Below are 18,351 nucleotides of genomic sequence, written 5' to 3'. Positions count from 1 at the left end.
GTGAAGAGTGTGCAATGCCTTAAAATGTAATCTAATCCTAAATACAATTGAAGTCAGAAGTATACATACACCTTAGCCAAATACATTTAAACTCAGGTTTTCAGTATTTCTGACACATAATCCAAGTAACAATTCCCTGTCTTAGGTCAGTTAGGATCACCACTTTATTTTAAGAATGTGAAATGTCAGAATAATAGTAGAGAGAATGATTTATTTCAGCTTTTATTTCTTTCATCACATTCAGAAATCAAATCAAATTTATTTGTCACATACACATGGTTAGCAGGTGTTAATGCAAGTGTAGCGAAATGCTTGTGCTTCTAGTTCCGACCATGCAGTAATATCTAACAAGTAATATAACCTAACAATTCCACAACAACTACCTTATACACACAAGTGTAAAGGAATGAATACGAATATGTACATAAAAATATATAAATGAGTGATGGCCAAACAGCATAGGCAAGATGCAGTAGATGGTATAGAGTACAGTATATACATATGAGATGAGCAATGCAGGGTATGAAAACAATATATGAAGTGACATTGCTTAAAGTGGCTAGTGATACCTTACATCAAGATGGCAAGATGCAGTAGATGGTATAGTGTACAGTATATACATATGAGATGAGCAATGTAGGGTATGAGAACATTATATAAAGCGGCATTGTTTAAAGTGGCTAGTGGTACATTTAATTACATCAGATGGCAAGATGCAGTAGATGGTATAGCGTACAGTATATACATAAGAGATGAGTAATGTAGGGTAAGTAAACATTATATAATATAAATTAGCTAGCAGCCACTCAATGTTAGTGATGGCTGTTTAACAGTCTGATGGCCTTGAGATAGAAGCTGTTTTTCAGTCTCTCGGTCCCTGCTTGATGCACCTGTACTGACCTCGCCTTCTGGATGATAACGGGGTGAACAGGCAGTGGCTCGGGTGGTTGTTGTCCTTGATGATCTTTTTGGCCTTCCTGTGACATCGGGTGGTGTAGGTGTCCTGGAGGGCAGGTAGTTTGCACCCGGTGATGTGTTGTGCAGACCTCACTACCCTCCTGGAGAGCCTTCCGGTTATGGGCTGAGCAGCTGCCGTACCAGGCGGTGATACAGCCCGACAGGATGCTCTCGATTGTGCATCTGTAAAAGTTTGTGAGTGTTTTTGGTGACAAGCCGAATTTCTTCAGCCTCCTGAAGTTGAAGAGGCGCTGCTGCGCTTTCTTCACCACGCTGTCTGTGTGAGTGGACCATTTCAGTTTGTCCGTGATGTGTACGCCGTGGAACCTAATACTCTCCACCCTCTCCAATACTGTCATATCAATTTAGATAGGGAGCTGCTCCCTCTGCTGTTTCCTGAAGTCCACGATCATCTCCTTTGTTTTGTTGACATTGAGTGTGAGGTTATTTTCCTGACACCACACTCCGAGGGCCCTCACCTCCTCCCTGTAGGCCGTCTCGTCGTTGTTGGTAAAGCCTACCAATGTAGCGTCGTCTGCAAACTTGATGATTGAGTTGGAGGCATGCATGGCCACGCAGTCATGGGTGAACAGGGAGTACAGAAGAGGGCTGAGAACGCACCCTTGTGGGAACCCAGTGTTGAGGATCAGCGGGGTGGAGATGTTGTTACCTACCCTCACCACCTGGAGGCGGCCCGTCAGGAAGTCCAGGACCCAGTTGCACAGGGCGGGGTCGAGACCCAGGGACTCGAGCTTAATAATGAGTTTGGAGGGTACTTTGGTGTTAAATACTGAGCTGTAATCGATGAACAGCATTCTTACATAGGTATTCCTCTTGTCCAGATGGGTTAGGGCAGTGTGCAGTGTGCTGTGTGATGCGATTGCGTTGTCTGTGGACCTATTGTGGCAGTAAGCAAATTGAAGTGGGTCTAGGGTGTCAGGTAGGGTGGAGGTGATATGGTCCTTGACTAGTCTCTCAAAGCACTTCATGATGACAGAAGTGAGTGCTACGTGGCCCTCTTGAAGCATGTAGAGACAGCAGACTGGGATAAGGATTGATTGAATATGTCTGTAAACACACCAGCCAGCTGGTCTGCGCATGCTCTGAGGAAGCGGCCGGGGATGCCGTCTGGGCCTGCAGCCTTGCGAGGATTTTACTCACGTTGGCTACAGTGAAGGAGAGCCCGCAGGTTTTGGTAGCGGGCCATGTCAGTGGCACTGTATTGTCCTCAAAGCGAGCAAAAAAGTTGTTCAGTCTGTCTGGGAGCAAGACATCGTGATCCGCGACGGTGCTGGTTTTTCTTTTGTAATCCGTGATTGACTGTAGACCCTGCCACATAACTCTCGTGTCTGAGCCGTTAACCTGTTATGACTAGGGGGCAGTATTTTCACGGCTGGATAAAAAACGTACCCGATTTAATCTGATTATTACTCCTGCCCAGAAACTAGAATATGCATATAATTATTAGCTTTGGATAGAAAACACTCCAAAGTTTCTAAAACTGTTTGAATGGTGTCTGTGAGTATAACAGAACTCATTTGGCAGGCCAAAACCTGAGAAGATTCCAAACAGGAAGTACCCTGTCTGACCATTTCTTGGCCTTCTTGATTATCTCTATCCAATACAGGGGATCTCTGCTGTTACGTGACACTTCCTACGGCTCCCATGGGCTCTCAGAAGGCGGCAAAAAGCTGAATCGTGGCTTTGCAGGCCCTGGTTGAAAAACATTAGCGCGTTTGGATAGTGGCCGGTCAGAGTACTATGAGACTAAGGCTCGTGCACGAGTCGACTCCATGTTACTTTCTCTCTCTCTTTGAACGAAAACCACCACTCCCGGTCGGAATATTATCGCTTTTTTACGAGAAATATGGCATAAAAATAGATTTTAAACAGCGGTTGACATGCTTCGAAGTACGGTAATGGAATATTTAGATTTTTTTTGTCACGAAATGCGTCGTGCTCGTAACCCTTCTTTACCATTCGGATAGTGTCTTGAACGCACAAACAAAACGCCGCTGTTTGGATATAACTATGGATTATTTGGAACCAAACCAACATTTGTTATTGAAGTAGAAGTCCTGGGAGTGCATTCTGACGAAGAACAGCAAAGGTAATAACATTTTTCTTATAGTAAATCTGACTTTGGTGAGTGCTAAACTTGCTGGGTGTCTAAATAGCTAGCCGTGATGGCTGGGCTATCTACTGAGAATATTGCAAAATGTGCTTTCACCGAAAAGCTATTTTAAAATCGGACATATCGAGTGCATAGAGGAGTTCTGTATCTATTATTCTTAAAATAATTGTTATGTTTTTTGTGAACGTTTATCGTGAGTAATTTAGTAAATTCACCGGAAGTTTGCGGGGGGTATGCTAGTTCTGTACGTCACATGCTAATGTAAAAAGCTGGTTTTTGATATAAATATGAACTTGATTGAACAAAACATGCATGTATTGTATAACATAATGTCCTAGGAGTGTCATCTGATGAAGATCATCAAAGGTTAGTGCTGCATTTAGCTGTGGTTTGGATTTATGTGACATTATATGCTAGCTTGAAAAATGGGTGTCTGATTATTTCTGGCTGGGTACTCTGCTGACATAATCTAATGTTTTGCTTTCGTTGTAAAGCCTTTTTGAAATCGGACAGTGTGGTTAGATAAAGGAGAGTCTTGTCTTTAAAATGGTGTAAAATAGTCATATGTTTGAAAAATGGAAGTTTTTGTATTTTTGAGGAATTTGTCATCCACGCCACGCCCATCATTGGCTAATGGAGCAGGTGCTCCGCTAGCGGAACGTCTAGATGTAAGAGGTTAAATTGCGACTCCACTTTGTCTCTGTACTGACGCTTAGCTTGTTTGATTGCCTTGCAGAGGGAATAGCTACACTGTTTGTGTCAATTTTCCGGTCACCTTGCCCTGATTAAAAGCAGTGGTTCGCGTGTTCAGTTTTGCGCGAATGCTGCCATCAATCCACGGTTTCTAGTTTGGGAATGTTTTAATAGATGCTGTGGGTACGATATTGCCGATGCACTTGTTAATGAACTTGCACACCGAATCAGCGTATTTGTCAATGTTATTGTTTGCCGCAATGCGGAACATATCCCAGTCCACGTGATCGAAGCAATCTTGAAGCGTGGAATCCGATTGGTCGGAGCAGCGTTGAGCAGACCTGAGGGCGGGAGCTTCCTGTTTTAGTTTCTGTCTAAAGGCAGGGAGAAAGAAAATGGAGTCGTGGTCAGCTTTTCCGAACTCCATTTTGTTGCTCCCAGCCTATAGACAGAAACTAAAACAGGAAGCTCCCGCCCTCAGGTCTGTTAATATTTGGTAGCATTGCCTTTAAATTGTTTAACTTGGGTCAAATGTTTAGGTTAGCCTTCCACAAGCTCCCCACAATAATTTGGGTGAATTTTGGACTCGTTCTTCAACCACTCCACAAATTTCTTGTTAACAAACTATAGTTTTGGCAAGTCGGTTAGGACATCTACTTTGTGTGACACAAGTAATTTTCCCAACAATTGTTTACTGACAGATTATTTCACTTATAATTCACTGTATCACAATTCCAGTGGGTCAGAAGTTCACATACACTAAGTTGACTGTGTCTTTGAACAACTTGGAGGCTAATTTACATAATTTGAGTCAATTGGAGGTGTACCTGTGGATGTATTTCAAGGCCTACCTTCAAACCCAGTGCCTCTTTACTTGACATCATGGAAAATCCAAAGAAATCAGCCAAGAACTCAGAAAACAATTGTAGACCTCCACAAGTCTGCTTCATCATTGGGAGCAAATTATAAACGCCTGAAGGTACCACGTTCATCTGTACAAATAATAGTGTGCAAGTATAAACACCATGGTTCTACAAAGCCGTCATACCGCTGAGGAAGGAGACGCATTCTGTCTCCTGGAGATGAACGTGCTTTGGTGTGAAAAGTGCAAATCAATCCCAGAACAACAGCAAAGGACCTTGTGAAGATGCTGGAGGAACAGGTACAAAAGTATCTATATCCACAGTAAAACGAGTCCTATATCGACATAACCTGAAAGGCCGCTCAGCAAGGAAGAAGCCACTGCTCCAAAAGCCAGACTACGGTTTGCAACTAAACATGGGGACAAAGATGGTACTTTTTGGAGAAATGTCCTCTGGTCTGATGAAACAAAAATAGAACTGTTTGGCCATAATGACCATTGTTATGTTTGGAGGAGAAAGGAGGAGGCTTGCAAGCCGAATAATACCATCCCAACCGTGAAGCACGGGAGTGGCAGCATCATGATGTGGGGGTGCTTTGCTGCAGAAGGGACTGGTGCACTTCACAAAATAGATGGCATCATGAGGATGGAAAATTATGTGGATATATTGAAGCATCATCTCAAGACATCACTCTGGAAGTTAAAGCTTGGTCGCAAATGGGTCTTCCAAACGGACAATGACCACAAGCATACTTCCAAAGTTGTGGCAAAATGGCTTAAGGACAACAAATTCGAGGTATTGGAGTGGCCATCACAAAGCTCTGACCTCAATCCTATAGAACATTTGTGGGCCGAACTGAAAAAGCGTGTGCGAGCAAGGAAGCCTACAAACCTGACTCAGTTACACCAGCTCTGTCAGGAGGAATGGGCCAAAATTCACCCAACTTACTGTGGGAAGCTTGTGGAAGGCTACCCAAAACATTTGACCCAAGTTAAACGATTTAAAGGCAATGCTATCAAATACTAATTGAGTGTATGTAAACTTCTGATCCACTGGGAATGTGATGAAAGAAATAAAAGCTGAAATAATTAATTCTCTCTACTATTATTATGACATTTCACATTCTTAAAATAAAGTGGTGATCCTAACTGACCTAAGACAGGGAATGTCTACTAGGATTAAATGTCAGGAATTGTGAAAAACTGAGTTGGAATGTATTTGGCTAAGGTGTATGTAACCTTCTGACTTCAACTGTATCTCCATGGCATATTACATAATTTATGCAGCAGCATACAATACTTTTTTGGACTCACCTTGTTGTGCTTTGCTCACAACAGGAAGGTGGCGCAGCTGTCCTTTTGGTGGGCATATTTTGTCATCAAATTCTGCCGTTCTCTGGATTTATGGTGCTTTCAAGACAACTGGGAACTTGGAAAAAAACAAAGTCGAATCATGACGTCAGTGATCTTCAGGCCAGAGCTCTGGAAAGAAGCCAGAGTTCCCGACTTGGAATTCTGAGTTGGATGACCGTTCAAAATGTATTTTCCCCAGTCGGAGCTCTTTTTATTCCAGAGTTCCCAGTTATCTTGAACTTACCGAAGTCTGAAATTTCCCAGTTCCGAGTTTCCAGTTGTTTTGAACGCGGCGGAAGTCATGCTGGATTGACAGCATGGCCAATGTATTCAACCTTTTCTGGCCCATAGCATGTGAATGTTCTTCCTTTTAAGCTTGGAAAAGAGATCCTTAAACCCAGACTTGGACAACACACCCGCTCCACTGAATAGCAGAGTAGTGATTGCTTTGCAATGCTTGCAGTTAACTACTGATTCTTCCAAACCACTCATTGTTGAAATTGTTGTGCAATGTTTATGTCCAATGGCCAATGAGCACTGATACATTTTATCTATAATTTCTCTTCATATGACAACAATTTAGAAGGATTATATAATTTCTCTTCATATGACAACAATTTAGGATTTTCTAGTAGATTGGTTCCCAAACTTTTTATATTCCCGTACCCTTCAAACATTCAACCTCCAGCTGCATACCCCCTCTAGCACTAGGGTCAGCACACTCTCAAATGTTTTGTTTTGCCATCATTGTAAGCCTGCCACACAGACACTATACGATACATTTACTAAACGTAAGAATGAGTGTGAGTTTGTCACAACCCGGCTTGTGGGAAGTGACAAAGAGCTCTTATAGGACCATGGCACAAATAATAATCAATAATGTTGCTCTTTAATTAGCCATCTTACAAAATTGTGAACAACTCACCACATGTTAAAAGGGTTTGCTTGAAAGGATGCACAAAACTCTGCAATGTTGGGTTGTATTGGAGAGAGTCTCAGTCTGAAATCATTTTCCACACACAGTCTGTGCCTGTATTTATTTTTCATGCTAGTGAGGGCCGAGAATCCACTCTCACATGGGTACGTGGTTGCAAAGGGCATCAGTGTCTTAACAGCGCGATTTGCCAAGGCAGGATACTCAGTCCCTGTAATCCTAGATTCAGATCATTCAGGCGAGAAAAAACATCACTCAGATAGGCCAGTCTTTTGAGAAAATTGTTGTCTTGCAAGTGGTCAGACAAGTGAAAATTATGGTCAGTAAAGAGAACTTTAAGCTCGTCTCTCAATTAAAAAAAAACGTGTCAATACTTTGCCCCTTGATAACCAGCGCACTTCTGTATGTTGTAAAAGCATTACATGGTCCCTGCCCATATCATTGCATAATGCAGAAAATACACGAGAGTTCAGGGGCCTTGCTTTAACAAAGTTAACCATTTTTACTGTAGTGTCCAAAATGTCTTTCAAGCTGTCAGACATTCCTTTGGCAGCAAGAGCCTCTCGGTGGATGCTGCAGTGTACCCAAGTGGCGTCGGGAGCAACAGCTTGCATGCATGTTATGACTTCACTATGTCTCCCTGTCATGGCTTTTGCGCCATAGGTACAGATACAAAGTCCATTTGATGTCACAAAGCTGTCCAGTACTTTAAAAATGTGACCCGATTCAGGAAACTAGGCGTATGTTGCAAGTCACGACTTTACAGGAGAGCTGATTTTATCAAAATGCGTCTTTTGGCCGAAATGCCTTCTCGAACATGTAAACTTTCATGTGCCTTCATATCAAACGTGTATGCCATCTGTAACTATGAATAAAATGGTTAAATTACGAGCCTAGTTGGTTTAGCCACAGACAAATAGAGCAACCTTCCCGCTAGCCATGATTGGCTGAGATAATGAGTGGGCTGGGCATGCCGAGAGATGAGTTTGGATTGGTCTGCCATATAGCACGAGTCTGTCTATTGGAGCTGGTCAGTATGTCTAGGTAATTGTGTCAAACGCGGCTTTTTTAAAATGTATTGCTTAGTAAAACTGCATAAACCTAATGGCAAGTTAAAGTGTACAGTTAGCTAGCTAACGTTAGCTGGCTGGCTCGCTAGCTAACAATATGTGTATGCTCTCCACTTTCTGGAGGACCGAGTTTTGAAATCAGTGGAATTCAAGTATGATAGCTAAGGAGATGGATAAAAAACAGTCTGGGTTACATCGTCAAACTAAGGTCAACCATGCATGGCATCAGACAGGAGACGCGTCCAAGCATGAGGTATACTGGTAAGATAATCTAGCTAGCTACATTTTCAGTTATTACACGATTCTAATATTGACAGAAAGTGGTTTCATTTCAAGTGTACTGTTATTCTTTGTATCTCAGACACATTTGCTTGACTAGTTATAGCCATAGAACCTGGTTGGTTAGCTACCTGCAGATTCATGCAGGGTAGTAACATCCTGAGTTGTTGCTATTGTTTAGCTAGCTAGCTAGCTACATGTCTTTAACAAAAGTCTCAAATTTTGACAAAGACTTTTCATTTCAAGTTAGTGTACTGTTAGCTAGCTAGCTAACGTTAGCTGGCTGGCTTGCTAACTAATGTTACATCATGCATTGGGATTAATTGTTTACCTAGCTAGCTATCTAGCTACATTTATTAACAAAGGACTTTAGTCTTAGTGTGTCAGAGTGCATAATAACTGATGGATTTTTGAATGCTCAACACCCGTTGAATATGTTCGGTGTCAGTAAACGTCGGCAAACAAAGATTAATTCAATTGTTGCCAGTAGCACAGTTAGTCATCAACGCTCTGGATAACATGAAAACTGCCTAACCAGCTTTGCTAGGGGGAGTAAAATGGTCCGAGTGGGGTGCTCTCTCATTATGTGTCTGGAAGTAGCTAGCCAATGTTAGCCAGTTAGCTTGGGTGGTTGACTGTCGTTGTGAGGTCAGAGCTTTCGGAACAACCCTACTTATTGGCCAGAGTGTCCAGTGTGCTCTCTGAATGCAAAACGCTCTGAATTTACGAACGGACAATCGGACAGCAAGGTTGCTGTTACTAACTCTCTGGATAACATGACAGCGTAACTAGATCTGCTAGGGCGAGTAATGTTCAGTGAGCTGTTCTCTCTCTTTTAGATGTCTGGAAGTAGCTGGCAAGTTAGTACAGAACGCTCGGATCAACCCTTAAAGAGATGGGTGGGGATAAGGCTTAAGAGGGTGTGAACAATGGTGAATGGGTGTAGACAAAGGTCTCTCCAATAGTAGTACCAAAACATTGAAAGACAGTTTTCTCAAAAGTGAGTTTACAAGTTGATCAACTTTCAAAGCAGAACTACTTTCCCATTGTTTCCTCAAATGCAGTGTATGATATACCATTTTGTCTCTACTTTTATCCAATGTAAAAAACTGAAATGTAAATGTTGTTACTTAAGACCAAATCCAGGTGGTAAGTCACAAATATCCTCTCCTGTTGTCCTGGTTTCCAGTGGTTTGCAGAAGAGGATGTCTTCCTTAATTGACCCCCCATAAACGTAACGGACATGTACCACGAGCTGTGTCAGGCCCGCCACGTCTGTTGACTCATCCAGCTGTAACGCATAGAATTCCCTGGCTTGTATGCGAAGCAATAATTGTTGAAACAAAACATGCCAATTTGAAAAATAAGCCACGGGAGTTTGAGCAAGAATTAAGACGACTTTCGAGTAGTAAGACATGTATAAAAGCAACAGATACCATTAATAAGAAGGGGCTAGAAGTGTCTTATATGGTGAGCTACCGAGTGGCTAGGACAGGCAAGCCCCATACTATTGTGGAGGACTTAGGTCCAACTTCCTTGTCTGTTGTTCGGTGCTTTCCAGGTTAAGGGGGCACTAGCTCTTCGGCTGCATCAGATTCACAACTGTCAGTGTCCATGGTAGCTGGGCTAACAACAAATGTATAATTACTGATGCTAGCATTGGATGTGCTCGTGGAAGCAGAACTTGCGTCGTCGACAGGTGCAGGTGTAGTACTACCAGTAGACCTGGTATGTGTCTCCATGGGCCTTTTATCCATTTTCGAGCAAACAGAATGAGCAGTGGCTATGTTTGGCTACATACGGACCGTTTGCGGAATTCCTGCGAGAGTAACAGTTAATGTGATTGGATGATAATTATTTGACTTGGCTACCTGTCTTTGACATTGTGTTGTTATTTCGCTGAACACTAGATGGTTTAATGTTATTTTTGGCAGTGAAACCCCAGTTTGGGAATACCTGTTCTAGTAGATTGTCGACATGATTTATGATGATGACTGCTTGTCTAGCTTGTGTGGCAGATGAATCAGAATTAGTTGGGTAACATAGATAATTAAGATGTTTTATTCGCATAATATGCTTATGTGAGATACTTGTCATATGTGCATGTATCTGTTAAAACATGTGAATGGATGGCGTGATGAATGGGGAACCAATTACTTGTCTCCACAATGTCTGTGTGCATGTCACTCCCTCTTTTGGCATTGAAGGATAGTGTATGACATAAAGGCTCACTCCCCTCAGTGAGCTTATCCAGGAGTGGAGTCAAGAGGGGGTTTACTTGAGATGGGAGTATCTAGAGTTGTCAATTGATAAATGCCATTGGATGAGCTAATGGTTCTGTTCTATACCGTACCAGGGAGAGACAGTTCCAGTTTGGAGTAGGAGGACCAGACACTGGTCTATACAATGAACACTGTTGATACAGCAGTTGCTGTCTGCTATGTTTTATAGATATCTTTCATACAAAACTTCACCTTGTGACCCATTATATGTATCTGTGGTTCGTCATGTACGTTGAGAGGGGTGTATCTTGGCTATAAAAGATCTTTGTACTTTTGTGTAATCACTTTTTCAATGGTTCATTAGAGATAGCGCATCATTGAAAGTCAAAGGGCTTTTGCAAAAAGCTCTTATTTAGTAAAGATGTAGTTATAAGTATAACTCTGACTGTTGTGTGAAGTTTGTAACTCTCCTCATTTGGTAATGCAGAAATTAGCCACAACACTTGCTAGCTAAGATTTTGTAAGTATGATGTTGACATGATTAGTCCAATCAAGATATACGGTAGATATAACGTGATTTGACATTTTATCTGTGGCCAATGACCTTGAGCCTTCTTGGATGGGCACATCTAATGTAAATCTATGGCAGCACCCAAGGGGCTTGAATTTTTGAGGTCTCCTGTAGATTTTGCAATGACAAAGTGTCCCCCTAAGTGACAGAACACTGAGCCAATCACGGAGCAAATAGAGAACATTACCAACCCCTATGCTCCGTATTTTCCGCTGGCTGCCCCAACACAGAAAGCACTGAGCTAGGCTGAAACACCTGCATTTTGGAGCTGCCTTAAGCAAAAAAAGAGACCATGTTTGTATGCGGCTTTATTAACTCAATGATTTTTTTTTTATAGATTTTTTTTACATTGTTTGCAAACCGATATGTGACACGTATTAATGTCAAAATAACATGCAAAACAGGCAACAACAAGGTTTTAAATACAGTACCAGTCAAAAGTTTGGACACACCTACTCATTCAAGGGTTTTTCTTTAATTTTACTATTATCTACATTGTAGAATAGTAGTGAAGACATCAAAACTATGAAATAACACATGGAATCATGTAGTTACCCAAAAAGTGTTAAACAAATCAAAATATATTTTATATTTGAGATTTTTCAAAGTAGCCACCCTTTGCCTTGATGACAGCTTTGCACACTCTTATATACAGTGTAGACATTGTTAATGTTGTAAATGACTATTGTAGCTGGAAACGGCAGATTTTTTATGGAATTTCTACATAGGTGTACAGAGCCCATTATCAGCAACCATCACTCCTGTGTTCCAATGGCACGTTGTGTTAGCTAATCCAAGTTTATCATTTTAAAAGGCTAATTTATCATTAGAAAAACCTTTTGCAATTATGTTAGCACAGCTGAAAACTGTTGTTCTGATTAAAGAAGCAATAAAACTGGCCTTCATTCGACTAGTTGAGTATCTGGAGAATCAGCATTTATGGGTTCAATTACAGGCTCAAAATGGGCAGAAACAAATAACTTTCTTCTGAAACTCGTCAGTCTATTCTTGTTCTGAGAAATGAAGGCTATTCCATGTGAGAAATTGCCAAGAAACTGAAGATCGCTGTGTACTACTCCCTTCACAGAACAACGCAAACTGTCTCTAACCAGAATAGAAAGAGGAGTGGGAGGCCCTGGTGCACAACTGAGCAAGAGGACAAGTACATTGGAGTGTCTAGTTTGAGAAACAGACGCCTCACAAGTCCTCAACTGGCAGCTTTATTAAATAGTACCAACAAAACACCAGTCTCAACGTCAACAGTGAAGAGGCGACTCCGGGATGCTGGCCTTCCAATATCTGTGTTCTTTTGCCCATCTTAATATTTTCTTTTTATTGGCCAGTCTGAGATATGTCTTTTTCTTTGCAACTCTGCCCAGAAGGCCAGCATCCCGGAATCGCCTCTTCACTGTTGACGTTGAGACTGGTGTTTTGCGGGTACTATTTAATGAAGCTGCCAGTTGAAGACTGTGTAATCAGTCATCCCTCAGCCAGCAGGCATCCAGCTACATATCTCCAACCAAATGTGGCATGGTGCCCATGGGCATTATGAGGCATGTCTTACGTTGCTTCAAAGTAGCCTAGCTAAAATCCAACTAAACATGCAGGCAATTATTTTATAAAGACTTCCATGTGCCATTGAAACCAGAAGTATTTTTCTCTCATGTTCTTTTGGTTTTCAAAATCACTGTTCTTTCATTGTCCAGTAGCCAAAGGTACAATCCTAGTGATATTGGCAACCCATACTAGTTGTTGCATATTTGGATGTCCCCTCTTTAAAAATTTCTAACAGATATTTTGATGTCTGTCACATGAAACCACTCATAATGGTGTTCTCTCACTAATTGCATTATAGAACAAACATTTGCGTGTAGCCTAGCCTACTGCTATGCGCGCATTGCTGCGCTTATATAACTGGATCTAGCCTAGGCCTACTGGTTGTATGAATTTGGGATCTATCATCCTACAACTGTCCCAGAGTCTGTTTACACAGAATGAAACGAGAGAGAACTTGGCGGGGTTGCAAAACAAATGCCAGTAGCAAGTAGTGAGGGAGGGAGACGTAGAGGAGTAACAGCACCGGGGTCGGGTCACGGTCCTGGAGAAAGAGCAGAACGCTCTGTACGTGACCCTTTAGATGAGGGAGAACATGTGGGCTGAGAAAACGTTTGTCTGTTGATTTTTTTTTTAAAAGCTCACACTGCAATAACAAATAGAGTGCGACTGATTTGTTTTTTTCCTAAAGTAGTTGTGGTAGGAGTCCTGGCCTGGCCTTGAGCTTGTGGAGCTCCTGCTGGTGTTGCTTGTCCTCATGCTGTGGCATGTTGGGCCTGCTGCTGCATCCCCTGGACAAAGTCTTGCGTGTGTTGGAAGGCTTCAATCTGATGGGGGACAGAAGAACAACAGACACACAAATAAGAATTCTCATTCAAAACAGGGATTCAACTCAACTCTCCTGACATAGTGAAAATACAACTGGCTCCAGGCTCTCTACGCTATTCCCCCACACACATCCATCTGATGAGAGTGATATTCAACAGGGTTTAAATTTAAATTAGTTTCAAAAATCCCCCTACAGAGTGGGGATGGATGGCTCCTCTCTGGCAAGGACCGGGGTGCCATTAAGATTCCTGCCTTGTGAGCTGTGAGTGGCTCCTGCAGCTGGCCCTACTATAGCTCTGTGGCGGGCAGCAGGCTGGTGGGCGAGCCATGGTCACACCTATGTAAGCCCCAGCCCCAGCAGCCCCAACAATTCCCTAATGAGTCCCACACTGGGAGAGCCAGGAACCTTTGGAACACATGGTAGAAGGGTTTGCAGACGACACTACAGTGGTAGGCTTGATTACCAACAACGATGAGACGGCCTACAGGGAGGAGGGTGAGGGCCCTCGGAGTGTGGCGTCAGGAAAATAACCTCACACTCAACGTCAACAAAACAAAGGAGATGATCGTGGACTTCAGGAAACAGCAGAGGGAGCACCCCCCTATCCACATCGATGGGACAATAGTGGAGAAGGTGGAAAGTTTTAAGTTCCTCGGCGTACACATCATGGACACATCATGGACAAACTGAAATGGTCCACCCACACAGTTAGCGTGGTGAAGAAGGCGCAAAAACACTCACAAACTTTTACAGATGCACAATCGAGAGCATCCTGTCGGGCTGTATCACCGCCTGGTACGGCAACTGCACCGCCCGCAATCGCAGGGCTCTCCAGAGGGTGGTACGGTCTGCACAATGCATCACTGGGGGCAAACTACCCTCCAGGACACCTACAACACCCGATGTCACAGGAAGGACAAAAATATCATCAAGGACAATAACCATCCGAGCCACTGCCTGTTCACCCCGCTTCCATCCAGAAGGCGTGGTCAGTACAGGTGCATCAAAGCTGGGACAGAGAGATTAAAAAACAGCTTCAATCTCAAGGCCATCAGAGTGTTAAACAGCCATCACTAGCACAAAGAGGCGGCTGGCTTCCTACAGACTTGATATCATTGTCCACTTTATTAATAAATGGAACACTAGTCACTTTAATAATGCCACTTTAAGAATGTTTACATATCTTGCATTACTTATCTCACGTGAATATACTGTCTACTACACTATCTATTCTATATTATCTATTGCATCCTAGCCGCTCTGTCACTGCTCATCCATATAAACTCAGCAAAAAAAGAAACATCCCTTTTTCAAGACCCTGTCTTTCAAAGATAATTCGTAAAAATCCAAATAACTTCACAGATATTCATTGTAAAGGGTTTAAACACTGTTTCCCATGCTTGTCCAATGAACCGTAAACAATTAATGAACATGCACCTGTGGAACGGTCGTTAAGACAATAACAGCTTACAGACGGTAGGCAATTAAGGTCACAGTTATGAAAACGTAGGGCACTAAAGAGGCCTTTCTACTGACTCTGAAAAACACCAAAAGAAATATGCTCAGGGTCGCTGCTCATCTGCATGAACATACCTTAGGCATGCTGCAAGGAGGCATGAGGACTGCAGATGTGGCCAGGGCAATAAATTGCAATATCTGTACTGTGAGACGCCTAAGACAACGCTACAGGGAGTCAGGACGGACAGCTGATTGTCCTCGCAGTGGCAGACCACGTGTAACAACACCTGCACAGGATCGGTACATCCGAACATCACACCTGCTGGACAGGCACAGGATGGCAAGAACAACTACCTGAGTTACACCAGGAACACACAATCCCTCCATCAGTGCTCAGACGGTCCGCAATAGGCTGAGGGAGGCTGGACTGAGGGCTTGTAGGCGTGTTGTAAGGCAGGTCCTCACCAGACATCACCGGCAACAATGTCGCCAATGGGCACAAACCCACCGTCGCTGGACCAGATAGGACTGGCAAAAAGTGCTCTTTACTGACGAGTCGCAGTTTTGTCTCACCAGGGGTGATGGTCGGATTCGCGTTTATCGTCGAAAGGAATGAGCGTTACACCGAAGCCTGGAATCTGGAGCAGGGTCGATTTGGAGTTGGAGGGTCCGTCATGGTGGCGGTGTGTCACAGCATCATCGGACTGAGCTTGTTGTCATTGCAGGCAATCTCAATGCTGTGCGTTACAGGGAAGACATCCTCCTCCCTCATGTGGTACCCTTCCTGCAGGCTCATCCTGACATGACTCTCCAGCATGACACTGCCACTAGCCATACTGCTCGTTCTGTGTGTGATTTCCTGCAAGACAAGAATGTCAGTGTTCTGCCATGGCCAGCGAAGAGCCCAGATCCCAATCCCATTGAGCACGTCTGGGACCTGTTGGATCGGAGGGTGAGGGCTAGGGCCATTCCCCCCAAAAATGTCCGGGAACTTGCAGGTGCCTTGGTGGAAGAGTGGGGTAACACCTCACAGCAAGAACTGGCAAATCTGGTGCAGTCCACGAGGAGGAGATGCACTGCAGTACTTAATGCAGCTGGTGGACACACTAGAAACGGACTGTTACTTTTGATTTTGACCCCCCTTTGTTCTGGGACACATTATTACATTTCTGTTAGTCAAATGTCTGTGGAACTTGTTTAGTTCATGTCTCAGTTGTTGAATCTTGTTATGTTCATACAAATATTTACACATGTTAAGTTTGCTGAAAATGAACGTTGACAGTGAGAGGATGTTTCTTTTTTTTGCTGAGTTTATTTTATATTTATATATTCTTATCCCAATCCTTTACTAGATTGTGTGTACACAGGTTTTGTTGTGGAATTTGCTAGATATTAGGTTTTGTTGTGGAATTGTTAGATATTAACTGTTAGATACTGCTGCGCTGTCGGATCTAGAAGCATAAGCATTTCACTACAATCGCAATAACATCTGCTAATGACCTGTATGTGACCAATACAATTTGATTTGAGTTTACTTTGTATTTCTCAGATAATACATTTTAAAGACACAAAGAGATCCCACCTTGTCTAGCATATTTTGTTTTGTCGATATTTGGAAAGTTTACATACAAATGTTCTGTTTCCAACAGGCCTGTCATGACATTTTCTATCCAACATGTACTTTACTCGCATAAAAAGGTGGAATGGAAACCTGATTACTGCTGCACTTTTTTCTTGTAATGTTGATGATTTTTATTTTGGTTGATTCCCTACACACAATAGTCAAAAATATTTCATTAGCCCCACCAAGATTTAAAATGTTTTGTCCCCTGCATTTCTTTACATTAAAACACATTGATAGAACAACTACATTTTCCTTTAGTTCTGCTCCTCTTTACAGAGAACACCTTTTCAACAATGCTACTATACCTTGGGTTGGCTCTTCCACATGTACTTCATGTAGGCGTAAGTGACGTGGGGGAGGGTGGTGGGCAGGTGGTGGTCCAGTTGTTTGGAGGGGTCCAGCCCCAGGAGAAGGACCAGGGACTTGTGTGTCAAGGACTGGGAAAGAAGAGAGAATCATTTCTTTATGGACAATGACATTGATAATGTTTCTGTTCCAATACAAACATACTGTACAGACAAGGCTAGGACAAGGCCAGCAGCGCCAAAGTGGACCAAAGTGTCAAAAGGGTTTAACAGTCGAACCTTGAGTTCGGTCCCCTAGCCCAGAGGTTCTCGAAACCTCTCGTCGATGACCCCCAGCCGTTCAATATATTTGATCTATTCCAGTGATAGCACACCTAATTCAACTTTTCAACTAATCATCAATCCCTTGATTAAACAAATCAGGTGTGCTATTTCAAGGCTACAACTAAATTGTGAAAGTCTGGGGGTCCCCAAGGAGAGGTGTGAGAACCACTGCCCTACTTTCCCCATCCCCTTCCATGGATGTACAGACCCCCAGATTTTCCCTGTTTGAAGCTCTTGCTAAATAAACAACTCAAGTATACCCCCGCAGAGGGGCCCGGCTTTTAGAACAGGGCCTTCTTTCAGACATGTGCTCCTTGTTTGCCCATAATCACAATATTCTCTCGATGTTTGCTCGACTGAATGCGCAAACCACCACATTTAACCAAGGCAAGGTGACTGGGAACATGGACGTGTACAAACAGACCAACTATGACCTCTGTCAGGCAATCAAAGTGTCAAAACGTCAGAATAGAGTGGATCTGTAAATCAACATCTCAGACATGAGACAATTTGCATACTGCCCCAACAGATCCAAAATCAAATCAAATCAAATCAAATTTATTTATATAGCCCTTCGTACATCAGCTGAAATCTCAAAGTGCTGTACAGAAACCCAGCCTAAAACCCCAAACAGCAAGCAATGCATGTGAAAGAAGCACGGTGGCTGGGAAAAACTCCCTAGGAAAAACTCCTGAGAAAGGCCAAAACCTAGGAAGAAACCTAGAGAGGAACCAGGCTATGAGGGGTGGCCAGTCCTCTTCTGGCTGTGCCGGGTGGATATTATAACAGAACATGGTCAAGATGTTAAAATGTTCGTAAATGACCAGCATGGTCAAATAATAATAATCATAGTAATTGTCGAGGGTGCAACAAGCACGTCCGGTGAACAGGTCAGGGTTCCGTAGCCGCAGGCAGAACAGTTGAAACTGGAGCAGCAGCATGGCCAGGTGGACTGGGGACAGCAAGGAGTCATCATGCCAGGTAGTCCTAGGGCTCAGGTCCTCCGAGAGAAAGAAAGAGAGAATTAGAGAGAGCATATTTACATTCACACAGGACACCGGATAAGACAAGAGAATACTCCAGATGTAACAGACTGACCCTAGCCCCCCGACACATAAACTACTGCAGCATAAATACTGGAGGCTGAGACAGGAGGGATCAGAAGACACTGTGGCCCCATCC

The 18,351-nt window shown here is 43.0% G+C and overlaps 1 pseudogene; it reads right to left on the bottom strand.

Annotated features, from left to right (window-relative positions):
* Positions 1–13,265: 13,265 nt before the first annotated feature.
* Positions 13,266–18,351, bottom strand: part of LOC115168846 (serine/threonine-protein kinase mTOR-like) — a 104,312-nt pseudogene continuing 99,226 nt past the window's right edge.

This window comes from Salmo trutta, chromosome 30 (assembly GCF_901001165.1).
Source record: "Salmo trutta chromosome 30, fSalTru1.1, whole genome shotgun sequence".
Taxonomy (NCBI): domain Eukaryota; kingdom Metazoa; phylum Chordata; class Actinopteri; order Salmoniformes; family Salmonidae; genus Salmo; species Salmo trutta.
The sequence above is the reverse complement of the archived record's forward strand: the minus strand, read 5'-3'. Positions and strand labels throughout refer to the sequence as shown.